The sequence below is a fragment of the Monodelphis domestica genome, chromosome 5 (assembly GCF_027887165.1).
Source record: "Monodelphis domestica isolate mMonDom1 chromosome 5, mMonDom1.pri, whole genome shotgun sequence".
In the NCBI taxonomy this organism is placed as follows: Eukaryota; Metazoa; Chordata; class Mammalia; order Didelphimorphia; family Didelphidae; genus Monodelphis; species Monodelphis domestica.
In genome coordinates, this window is record NC_077231.1 from 172792591 (window position 1) to 172805207 (window position 12617).

The 12617-nt window shown below is 37.2% G+C and overlaps 1 protein-coding gene and 1 long non-coding RNA gene across 3 annotated transcripts in view; one reads left to right on the top strand and one right to left on the bottom strand.

The window, feature by feature from the left end:
* LOC103105755 (uncharacterized) lies at positions 1-10113 on the bottom strand. Of its 2 annotated transcripts, none has more exons than XR_008912243.1 (3): positions 9937-10113; positions 3622-3869; positions 1-441 (listed from the first exon to the last, which is right to left on the bottom strand). It is a non-coding gene; the product is annotated as an uncharacterized LOC103105755 (long non-coding RNA). The 2 variants fall into 2 exon arrangements; XR_008912244.1 differs by lacking the exon at positions 1-441 and adding an exon at positions 997-1123.
* A 126-nt stretch (positions 10114-10239) lies between these two features.
* Positions 10240-12617, top strand: part of DNAJB9 (DnaJ heat shock protein family (Hsp40) member B9) — a 30854-nt gene continuing 28476 nt past the window's right edge. The window contains exon 1 of the mRNA XM_007504143.3: positions 10240-10407. The gene's annotated coding sequence lies outside the window, so the exon portion shown is untranslated. The remainder of the gene's footprint in view (positions 10408-12617) is intronic.

The window sequence follows — 12617 nt, forward strand, 5'->3', positions numbered from 1 at the left end:
TTGTCACCTGCCCAGGGTCACACAGCTAGGAAGTGGCTGAGGGCAGATTTGAACACAGTACTTCTCATCTCTGGGCCTGGCTCACAATCCACTAGCTGTTGAGCTGCCCCTGTTCCCCACCTCCCCTCCCCCCAATTTTTGGAGAAAGATTTTCACTTGCTTCTGCTGTCAACTCTAGTTACTGTCCTATTTCTTCTTCTTTTTACAATTTATTTTCAAATGAGTGGTCTATACTGGTAGTCTATAATCTCTTCCTTTAAGACATCATAGAGCTGTGAATCTTCAGTCAGGAAATTCAAATTCTGATTCAGAAACTTTGCAAAAACCATTGTCTTTTTCTCTCTCTCTATATATATATAGTTTTCATGCTTCTTCCCATGGGAATGAGTCTTTCATTTTTATAACAGTAATTCATTTTCTTTATGAGTGCTAATTCTCAACCTGCAGAAAGGTGACACAGTGTCATGCAAATAATACAAAAAGTTAGAGGGTTGTAAATTCAAATCCTGACTTCACTACATTCTAGGTATGTCAACTGTCAAGTAACTCAATGTCTCTGAACCTCAGGAAATTGGGATAATTACACCTGACCAATATGCCTCATAGGATGATTTTGAGGATTGACAACCTTGTTTTATGAAACCCTCAAGCACTCCTGGATCACCCTAGACAGGATTAGCAGATATAATAAAATCTTAAGTACCCTTTTTATCTTTTTAGTTTCTTTTATTGTAGGTCCCTCCCAGACATTGCATCTTCTGGCTATAATCCTCTTTCCCTTGCCTCCATTTAAGCCAATCAGTTGTCCTTTCTTTCCTAGACTCCCCTAACATGTGTATATACATATATATATATATATATATATATATATATATACATATATATATATACATATTTCCCGCATTCCCCCCCCCCAGAGACAGTGTTCCTAGAGTCCCAGAACTTGACTCTGTGTGGTGTGTGTATGACTTTGAGTGGTGGCCATAAGAGAATTATCTCTCTTGTCCTGATTAAAGATGTGTTCTTTTGCTTTATTGGTTCTATGATTTTTCAGGTTGACAGGATCAAGTATGATATTAGAGGTGGACTGAGACTTTTCTGAAGACATCTAACAGAGATATATCTATGAGAAATTAGAGTTCATGAGGAAAAGTTATAAGTTGGTCCAAACTTATTTAAGTTGGTTCGACTTTCATGAAAACAATCTGAAGTCAGAGAGTGAACAAATTTCAATTCAACTCACCAGATATAGTATAGCCCAAATTATATTGAGGCTAGTGGAAATTGGAATACATATAACCCTCACAAACTGATTTCTAAATTTATTTCAAAGTGATCTAGCAACAAATGGCATTTAAGTTAATAACAAAAAGAAATTGAAGTGAAGAAAAAAGAAAAGGAGGAAACAAAGCAAATTTGTTGAGATAGCAACATGACAACCTTATCACCTATCTTTCTATGATGGAGGAGCAATAGTTTTAAAGAGAAGTTGAATCCATTAGAGCTGAGATGAAAATAGGAAGTAGTAAATCAGTGTGTTGAAAATAAAGGCATTTATAACATCCTATGACAACCTTGTTTTATGAAACCCTCAAGCACTCCTGGATCACCCTAGACAGGATTAGCAGATATAATAAAATCTCAAGTACCCTTTTTATCTTTTTAGTTTCTTTTATTGTAGGTCCCTCCCAGATATTGCATATATATATATTGGCAAAGTTTGAAAAAATAAAACATAAACCATCTTTTGCAGTAATAAAATGGAGAGCTATATGAAAAGGTTGATGCAAATATATGAGGAAATATCAACCATCTTAAATTTGCAAAAGATCTATATGGTAATGGGCTAAAATCTGCACCAGACTTAATGAAATACTGACACAAAGAAAATGAAATCAAGGGCCAGTAATTGAAGAATAAAAAAGTTGACAGATCTTATAAGAATAATTTTATGAGTTAAAGTGAAAGTTCAAAAGAACAGGAGCAATGAAGAATGAAGGAAGTAAAAGGAATCAGAGTATCAGAGTTGGAAAAGACCTCAGAAACCAACAATTCCAATGAGTTCTTAACCAAGAATCCCTTTCAAACATTGTCACCCAGCTTTTGCATGAGATCTTCCATTGATGTAAAACTTATTTTAGTTTCCACCCCCCACCCCTACAGTTGGACATTCCACTTTTCCACAGCTCTGATTGGAAGTTTTCCCTAACATTAAATTTAAAACTGCCATTTTGTAACTTCTATTCATTTTCTCTAATTATGATCCCTGGTGATAAGCAGATAAATTAAATCAATAACCATTTATTAAGCACCCCTTTTTGCTGTTACAATTATAATTATCTGAGGAGAGTGATTTGGGGGTAAGAATATAAGTTTTTTGATTATGTTTATTGGTTAGCCAGCATCATAACCAATAAAGTGACCAGGGATGATCTACTCTAGGTTAGGCAGCCTAATAAATAGATTTTGGGGAGCTCATTTTTTAGCCTCTTTCTTGACCCAATCAAAACACCTTTAATTGGTGATAGTTAATTAAGTGATGGTCCATCAATTTATCCACCCCTCCCCATTCCTACAGGTAAACAGGTCACATTTGCCAGAAAAGAAGCCAAAGAATTTACCCTTCAATTATTAACTAAATTCTATCAGAATGAAAACCATTCCAAAAACAAATGTGAAAAGCAGAGGACTAGTTGGTATCTCTGCTATAAATCTCAAACAGGAATACACAGTAATTCTCCCTGATATATAGGAATTAATATAGTATATGAAAAAGAAAATATCACAGTGCTAAGCACTGTGCTGAGTGCTGATGAGACATCATAAATCTATTGAAATATTGCCGAAAGGATTCCTGCATGAGGCAGATAGAAAATCTAGATAACTCCAAATGCCCCTTATAATTCTGCTGCTGATATGAATATATATGTGTATGTATGTTTGAATTTCAAGGAAGTAGCATGAAAATGATTCATTTTTACATAGCAATTCAAGATTTAGCAAGTGATTCAGTATTATTTTTCTAGAAGTAATGTTCATTTCTGAGAAATATCACAAAACATATTAATAAGCATATTTTTCTCCTTGTCAAGGTAAAATTAAATATTAATTTATGAGATTTACTTTAATCCAATTCAACAAAATTATAAAGTATCCATAATATAGAACGGTGCAATGAGGATGGAAAGATGAGTAAAATATACTGGTAGAATGACCCTAAGGAGTCTGAAACCTAGCAAAGGAAGTCCATTGCTTAGATAACTTAATGGAAAGTGAAAATGCAACTTGTTCCTGTCTGGATGGCTGTAACATGGGTTGACATGATTGTCCTATGAGCCTTATTTAACATGAACAACCTAATAAGCACTTCTAAAGTTGAGAAACATGGATAATTTTTAAAGGAAAGATTTAAATTATCAGTATGAGGAGACATTCTGAGAAAGATCAGTGGTTTTGATTTAATCATGTCAAAAAATAACTAACTCCTGACCATTTTTTACTAAAACAGAAAATTTATTATATGCAATATGATTAATGAGATGGATTCTAAATGCTAGTCAAAGGCCGGATTAAGTATCTGAGAAAAGAAAATGTAGATTTGAAAATAGAACTGCAGCATACCTTCATCAGTGAACCATTGTTGAAATCCTTTGATCCAAATAAAAGAGTAAGATTTCTATTCATTCTTCCCAGGAACACCTAGTTCTTTTAGCTCTTTTAATAGATGAGGTGAACGTGAATTCTGACATATTCCAAGAGATCAATGAAAAAGTTTTAAGTTGTTTCTTCTAGGACTTTTTGGTGTGAGAGATCATAAAACTTTATTTGTATTTTTTTCAATACAAGAAGAGCATGAACCTTTCAGGTATCTATCATAGAAAAGAAGACAGTATGACCAAAACAAATTAATTATTCCTTTAATTTTATTATGTCCATGTCCTATTTGACAGAAAGAAAGGAAAGACCCTCCCTCCTGCCATTATATATTTCACATAAATTACATTAAGATCAGGGGAAAAGTTAGACTTGCATTTCATCTTTGTTGCCAAAAAATATCCCACAAAACTTAAAATGAAAAAGCCCAAAGTTGTGCTTCCAGTGATGTTTTTAGCAGACTCATAGCCATGACCCACAGGGAACAGGATATCCAGTGATACAGGGCAGAGAGAGAACCTAACCACTGCACAAAGGGATATAGATAAATAGATAGATAGGTAGATAGATAGATAGATAGACAGACAGACAGACAGACAGATAGATAGATGATAGATATCTACATATATATCAGGGTGCCATTTTTAGGCACTGTAAAAATGGAGATTTTGAACCCTAGATTTCAATCCCCAGAAGTCCTTGGTATTTCCCAGAATTCCCTATAATCTCACCTGAGTACCCACATTGGCGAGATCACAATTGGTATTTAACTGGCAGTAACGCTTTTCACATGCTCTTTTTCTTCCATTGCAATGATGTATCAAGTAAGCTAAGCATGGGGATTTTGAATGGGCTAATCAGCCTTGGGCACATGGTTTTTATTTTGTATCTTCTTTATTTCTTAATTTCCTAATAATCCTTAATAAACCTCATACAATATCATATTTTATTATTAGAGAAATAATTTAATTTTTACAGTTTTTGGCAACCACAAGATCAGACAAGAACTTCTCAATTTTTTTTAGATAGCCTAGATAACTTTTTTTAAGCCACGTTTCTCCTGCCATTTTGCCCCACCCACCCACACTCGCAAACTTCTCATGATTCAACTTGTTCCTCCTGACCTTTTTAACCAACATTGCTCACCAGGTCCTGGCCTTGCCCTGGCTCCAGGCCCAGCCTTGGCTCCAGGCCTAGGCTCAAGCCCCCGCACCTGTACTGATCTCTGGCTTCTTGACCCAGATCGCTCATCCAACCCCAGCCCCAGGACCCAGGCTGCTGGTAGCTGCCCCTGTGTCTTTGGAATCACAAACAAACTGGTAAAAACTGGGGTGTCCTTTCCTTAGGCAACAATTAGCCTCCACGTGGCAGGGGACCTGGTGGGGGGAGGGGGAAGAGGAGAAGGAAGAGACTTTTCCAAACAGGAAGTTGATTAATATGGCATATTCTATGAGAGAGCAGTGCATTGCATATTTCAAAGGATATTTTTTGAGTACACTGATCCTTTTACTTATCTCACCTGAGATTCAGGAGAGAAATTCATCTCCCTGTAACTCTTTGCCATTTGGGCCTGCCCAATTTGAGATTCCTAAAACTCATTTCTTCCTTGATATGGGGAATTCCACAGTACTGACAAAAGGAATCTCAACAGATTAAAAAACAAAACAAAACAAAAATGAACTTTAAAGAGACTGGAGTTTATATTTTTAAGACTTTTCAGACTTCAGTGTTTTATAAAAATCTCTGTATTTTATTGCATTTTGTTGATTTGTTTAAGATTTAATTTTGTTGGTTTTAAGTTCATATATTAATGTATTCAATACTATTCTATTACACTGAATCATTTTAATGTTTTGGGTTTTAACTACTGTTATATGCTGTTGCTTCCCCCCTATAACTATACTGAACAAATATTATTTAATAAGCCCATATTAAAAAAAACAGCCTTTTTTTCTATTTTGACTTTGTAAATTGTCACATAAAGGATTGATAGACTTCATCAAAACTGGTTACAATTGTATGACAACTTTTGGAAAATTTAATGAGCTAAATATCTCAAATTTATTTTAAGGGGTCTTTTAGACATGATTTTTAGATTTTTTTCAACAACTCTGATCATTTTGCCTGCCTCTAACAGGAGGTAAGGTCCATTTAGTAGCTGAAGTGAAATACAATTATAATCCTCACCTCCCACATTTATAAAAATGTGAATGGATGGGACATCACAGTCTCATACCAAAGGACCTGGGAAGTTGATCCCAGAGCATGGTACCCCTGGATGACTCCCCAAAGAGGAGCATCTCTCTCATTTATATCTCTTCAGCTCACTTTACTTCCACCAGAATAATCTAGATTTCGTGATGATGTTCTAGATCCAAATAAGTTTTACTTTGTTTAAAAATATATTTGCCAAGGTTGAAACACTGCTAACACCTGAAAAAACTTGTGACAAGTATCCATTTTCTTTATATGTCATACAGCAACTTATGTGAAATATGATAGTGGGTTTGTTTGCTATTGTAATTAATTAGGCTATTGCGAATTTTGGGGATATTGATACCATTTGAATGTGCATTACATGTTGTACTACTCTTCTTTATAAAAAACTGTTACTTTGTGAAATTCATTTGCTTATACTCACAGTGGATCATGGCCAGGTATGAAGAGGAAATGGATCTCATTTTTGGTGAGAAACACTTTGTATTCTACATTTCCATAGCTGACAGAGTATGTCAATGATTATAAGCTATATTTTTGATTTTTTTTTAAATCCTTACCTTCCGTCTTGGAGTCAATACTGTGTTTTGGCTCCAAGGCAGAAGAGTGGTAAGGGCTAGGCAATGGGGGTCAAGTGACTTGCCCAGGGTCACACAGCTGGGAAGTGTTTGAGGCCAGATTTGAACTAGGACCTCCCGTCTCTAGGGCTAGCTCTCAATCCACTGAGCTACCCAGCTGCCCCCTATATTTTTGAATTTTAAAAGTCTTTTATTATTATATTTTTCTTGCATGTACAATATACTATTTCAGTTTTTTGTTTTTTTCTCTCCTTTTTATATATGAAGCACATGTCACCAGTAATGAGATTTTCTTTAAATTTTGATTTAGCAGTAATATAAGTTTAAAATATATTTGCTATAATGTCAATGCATGCCCCCAAAGCTTGAGACTATACAAAATGATGCCATTACTTGTTTAAAAATAATTTATGGGACTTTGCTTAATGATTCTGTCTGATTCCAGGACAAGAGAATACAAAAGAGCCATTGCACAGTGCCAAAGAAGCACAAAGCTAAACTGTATAGTGCGAATTGAGAACGAGGTCAAAGAGACCAACCAATCCTGGTGGGATTGATGTAATTTTGAGCTATGACAAGAGAACTTGAACACGTTTGGGGTTCGAGGTTGTGGCTTTTTAACATGTGTTAAAGGCAGGTCTTCCTTGTTCCACATTTTACCAAGTATCTCAAATTTGGCTTCTACCTGGCTCCTAAAATTTAGTCCCTTTTCTGTTTTTCATAGTGTATCAAACTTTCTGTAGCCCTAGCTACTGATTGGGTAAATGCATCATTGCTAAAATCATTTTAATTGGTCCCTGATTCAAGGACCTGTTATAGATTTATTTTTCCTTTACTTAGAATTTTTACACATAAGACTTTGATAGTCTATATTTCATCCAGAAATTATCTTTTTTATTTGTGTTTTTTTGATATTTTTTATTTCTCTTGCCAATTGATTCATATACCTCATAAAGCAGTCATGAATTCCTAAGAGATCCCTTTGTTTTTCAATCACCCTCTTCAGGGGGGAATGTATAATTATTGTACATATTATTATTTTAAATTGCAAAGTTTAAATTTCTTTTGAGAGAGAAATTTTAGGTTAAGAAACTTGCTACCTCTTCAAATCCAGAAAGTGAACTGTTTAGAGAAGACACGATGAAGATGCCTCCGTAGACCACAAGCTGCACCTGAAGGTCCAGAGTGAACTTTGGGATGTGGTGATTTGAACTGTGTGGGGTTTAAATGCATTTTGTTCTGTATGTATACTCTTATGCCAAAGGGGACTGCCCCCTAATTGGCTTTTTGTCAATGAGCCTAGCATTGTAATTTCTTAGATGCTATGTTTACAAGACCCATCGGAGAGACTAGTCTTCCTCGGGCCTCAGGGGGTAATGTAAAAATGGAGATTTTGAACTCTAGACTTCAATCCCCAGAAGTCCTTGGTATTACCCAGAATTCCCTATAATCTAACCTGAGTCCCCACAGTTGGCGAGATCACAATTGGTATTTAACTGGCAGTAATGCCTCCCACATGCTCTTTTCTTCCATTACAATGATGTAGCAAGTAAGCTAAGCGTGGGGGTTTTGAATGGGCTAATCAGTCATGGGCACATGGTTTTTATTTTGTATCTTCTTTATTCCTTGATTTTCTTATAATCTTTAATAAACCTCATAAAATATAATATTTTTATTATTAGAGAAATAATTAATTTCTACAGCACTAAGGTTCTCCTGATTCTTTGGGTGATTAGAAAACATGAACCCCCCTTCCTAAATCATGGAGATAATATTTAATAGTGAAAATTTATATAGCATTTTAAGACTTACAAGGTACCTTACATGTATGTTCTCATTTGATCCTTACAATAGCCTTGTGAGGCAGGTGCTATTATTATCTCCACTTTACAGATGAGGAAACTGAGGCAGATAGAGGTTAAATGATTTCTCTATGCTCATAGAGCTAGCAAGCATCTGAGACAGAATGCAAATTCAGGTCCTCTTGCTTTCACAGCTAATATTTTATCTACTACACCACTTTTCTGCTTCATGAATCAAAAGCTTAGGAACTTTTGAAATTTTCCTCATGACTCACACAGGGATCATAGACATGTGCAGATTATAGATATATAACCTCTTTTATGTGTCACAGAAGGTCAGAACTAACATTTATTATACATTTACCTTCTATAATATTCAAGTATTTTTCATATGGATAAGTAGATGAGAAGATTCACGTGGGAAAGATCATGTCTTTTATGTCTGTGTATCACCCATAAAGCCTAATATAAAGATTTGTATTGAATAGATCTCTTTTGAATAAATGCTTTGTTAAAGGAGTTTAACCACAAAAGGCTTATTTTTTAAACGGAAAATAAACAAACATTAGGACAGTAAAGTGAATTAAGCAAATGCAATGGAAGCTCACTTGGTTGTGTTATACTAACATGTATCTTTTTCCACATCACAGGTGTAGGAGTGCAGGGCCACCTCCTCTGGAAAATCCTAATAAAATTTTTTGGCTCTTCATATCAGAAAAGAAATCTGCATTTTTTCCTTTTTATTTTATATGGAATATTTACAGTACCTTACATGCATTATGAATTACTAAACATTTAAAAGATATCTCTACATTTCGAGCCTCTGTGTGTTTTTGCTGGCTTTCACATTTTTTGGGGGAAACTTTACCTTTGTATTTATTGTAACTTAAAAAAAGAAATTATATATGTGGTATTAAAAGGAAGAAAAGAGAACAGTTGTTGTTAGCAATATTTTTACCAATGAAAAGAAATATGCATTTTGAATAATACATTTAAAAAATTTATTTCAAACAGCAAATGGATTTTTGGTGATGTGGAGGAGAGAATTTACAATGCATGCAAAGGACATCATCTGTCAGTCAAAAAGGAAGATTCCATTTGGAATGTGACTCGGAGACAGTTGGAGTCAAGCCAATGGCTAAACTGGGCTGAGGAGCTTTTTGGCTTCTGACAGAGGTGGAGAAAAAGCTGTTTGTATCTCTGGGACTGGTCTAGCTGATTGGCAGAAGAAGAAGAAGAAAGACAGTTATCCTCATATCTCTTTGACTGACTCTGTTTCACAAGAGTAACTGGATTGCTATTTCTCCCAATATCCTCTAAACCAATACTCTGTATAGAGAATAGGGAAACCTTACCCCTCTTACCTTATCCTCCATCCTTGTCCTGTCTTCCCCAAATAAATCCTTACTTGAGAAAAGAAGAGAAAAGAGTATTTCCTCTGAAATCTCACAGCTCACAGCAGAAAGGGCCGGGGGGAAGGGAAACTGAAAGGCTTCTGAAGAGGGAGGAAATGGGAGGCATTGAGGGAGGAGGGTAGGCAAACCTTGATCCATTAGTCATTTAGTATCCACCAAATATACACCCTCAAAATATATCTATTACAGTAGTAGGAAATACTATTATATTAAGGAAATATTATAACCTTAATGACAGCTCTTTTTAGGTGGAAAGATGGGAAAGAGTACCTGCATGTCCAAGGTAAGGTCTTTGAATAGTGTGTCTTTCCTCATCTGTCAGCACTGACACTGCTATCTACTAGAGTCTGAGTTTTCACTGCAAAATGAGTCAATTTATCTCAAAAAATTTACTTTCCTACCATGTTATCCACCTTCAAAGTTCTTTAGAAGCTTGTTTGTTTAAGCATGATGTCATGGGTGTGATGACAGGCATCATCAACTAGTCCCCAAGGGGCACTATAACAAGGCTGATTGTTCAGTCATCCTTGGCAGTGTCACAGTTAACAACTGACATCAAGTTACCTTTTAGCTGATTGAATTTGGGGAAACAGGGCAGAAAATAACAAAAGTCAGGATGATTTGTGATGATGGCCCAGGATGCAGTGGATGACCCTGGTGTCTTTGATGTCTGACCAGGGCCTGCTTCTGCAGCTTTCCTGGCCTTTGGAACAACTTGTTCTCCTCTACCCATTCCACCAGGTAAGTCTTCATGGATAGCCCGTATGCATTAGGAAAGGCAAGAAGACAAGTGTCTGTATTATGTACCTGTCCCTACTAGGTTCTGTGATATGGAAATCACTTTAAAAGACTGATATATATTAATTTAAGGTCACCAAGGAATTCAGCTATGTAATTCCTAAATGAAAACTCAACTCAGCTGTCAAACCTTTTATGGTGTTTTAATTACAAACAGGAGGAAGAAAAGTATTAGAGGAAGAGAGAGAGAGAGAGGGAAAAGAGAGAGGAGGAAATAGGGCTTAAATACCCATTCTGCTTAGGCTGAGCCAAAGGCCCAAGGCCCTGGATAGCCAAAGCAAAGAAAAGAGATCAGTCCCTATCACTCACGTGACCAAAATGGAGAAACAGTCTGTGGACTCCTCCAACTCCAAACACCAGGCTCCAACCACCTCTCTCCCACCACACAGGAAGTCACCAGCACTCCTCAGCTGTCCTCTATCTCACTTCCTGTGTCTCACCTGTGCCAATCAATGGTGGCTCTAGCTTAACCTAGGACCGCCCAGAGGTCTGTCCTTTTTGCACATGTCTGTTGAAGGCCATATTCTCAAATAATTAAATCTTGAGTTTTGCTGCAGCCCTTCCTAATCTTGTTACCCTAAGTAGGGTGGAGATTGTAGTTTCCAAGATCTAATTCTGTTATTCCAAGTATCTCTATTGTTATTGATCTTTAGTTAGTAGTAGTCTCTCGGTAACTGAGGATGACGATTGTCTTTGTGTGTTTTCATCTATGGTGTATAGATGAGTGTGCACAAAGATACTTGTGCGTGAAGGAGATTTAAGTGGAAAAGTTGATGCACAGAGACAGTCCCACCCTCTCGGCGTTGGAAGCCTGGGTCCAGTGGCACGAAAAGTCATTACACTTGGAGACTTCCTCAGCTGCATTGGGTGGCCCTGTTATCCTTTGTGCTCCAACATGCCCTAAGCACTCCACAGTGCTTTGCTGCGTTGCCATCTCAGCTGTTAAACCTTCTTATTGGTTTCTTTCACCTGTTCCACCGAAGCAGTCTTCACATGCTGGGTGAGCAAAGCCCTGGTTCACCAGGGGTCCACGACCCGATGGCTACCCTCACAAGGTTTAGCTGGCCTGTTGAAGCCGTTGCCGGGGGTGTGGCCACTGCCGCATGCTAGCAGCTATTGGGAGCCACAAGTGAGAGGTCATGTGGGGGTCAGAGGCTAGAGAGCTGCCCTAGGAGGGCACAACAAGCCCTCCATACCAGAGATACTACCCCTCCCTGAGCACCCCATACTCCCCATTAGAAATTGCTAAACTCAGATCCCACTACAGACTCTAGTCAACTAACATTTATTAAGTGCCTATGGATATTTGCCTGTGATCTTAAAAGCAAGGATTGTTTTCTCGCCTTTTCTTTGTATTGATCGGGAAATAGCTAAATCCCATCTTCTAAAGAATGGTCTGAATAGGGTTGAGTAGTTTTGAAATTCACAGTGCTGGGCATACAAAGACAAAATTTTTGTATGCCCAGCACTGCTTTTAAGGAACTTCTGTCCTAATCAGGGAAAATGATATGTACACAGAGGGAGAAAAAAATGAATGCAAAGTAATGTGTGGTGTGGGGTGAAGGAAGCACCAACAATGGAAAAGCGTTGTTCTTCGAATAAAAGAAGTCATCACATGCTTAGAGTAGACATTGCTGCCTAAATCACTGAGGGGTTTGGGCCATCCAGCCACCCTCGGCCTGTTTAAGCCTGTTTTTCTGGGATGATTAATTGGGGTGAGGCTGCTTTGGTGCTTCAGCTTTTTGAACCACAGGTGAGACCTGAATGCCAGGTAGACACCAGAGAGGCCAGTCCTCTTTGAATATCCATGGTAGAGCTTCCAGACAAGTCTTTTGAGGAGGTATCTTTCCTGAGCTTCTTTTTCTTCCTTCTAGACCATTGCAATCTTGCATTTGGCCCTCTTCTTTTTGTCCTGACAGTCCTCTCCCAACTGCTAGTGTTCCCCTCAGTATCCTCCGCAATGGACAGGACCTTATATTTATCTTATATTTAATATTTTGCATACGTGTGTTCTTTGTTTCCTCTAAATTATGTAAGCAAGGGTTATTCATGGTTTTTCTTTTATATTCCAACTTAGTTTCAGGGTCTGGCACATGGGCTTTAATGAATGCCCATTGATTGATTGGTTTGAAGGGAGGGAGAAGACAGAGGGA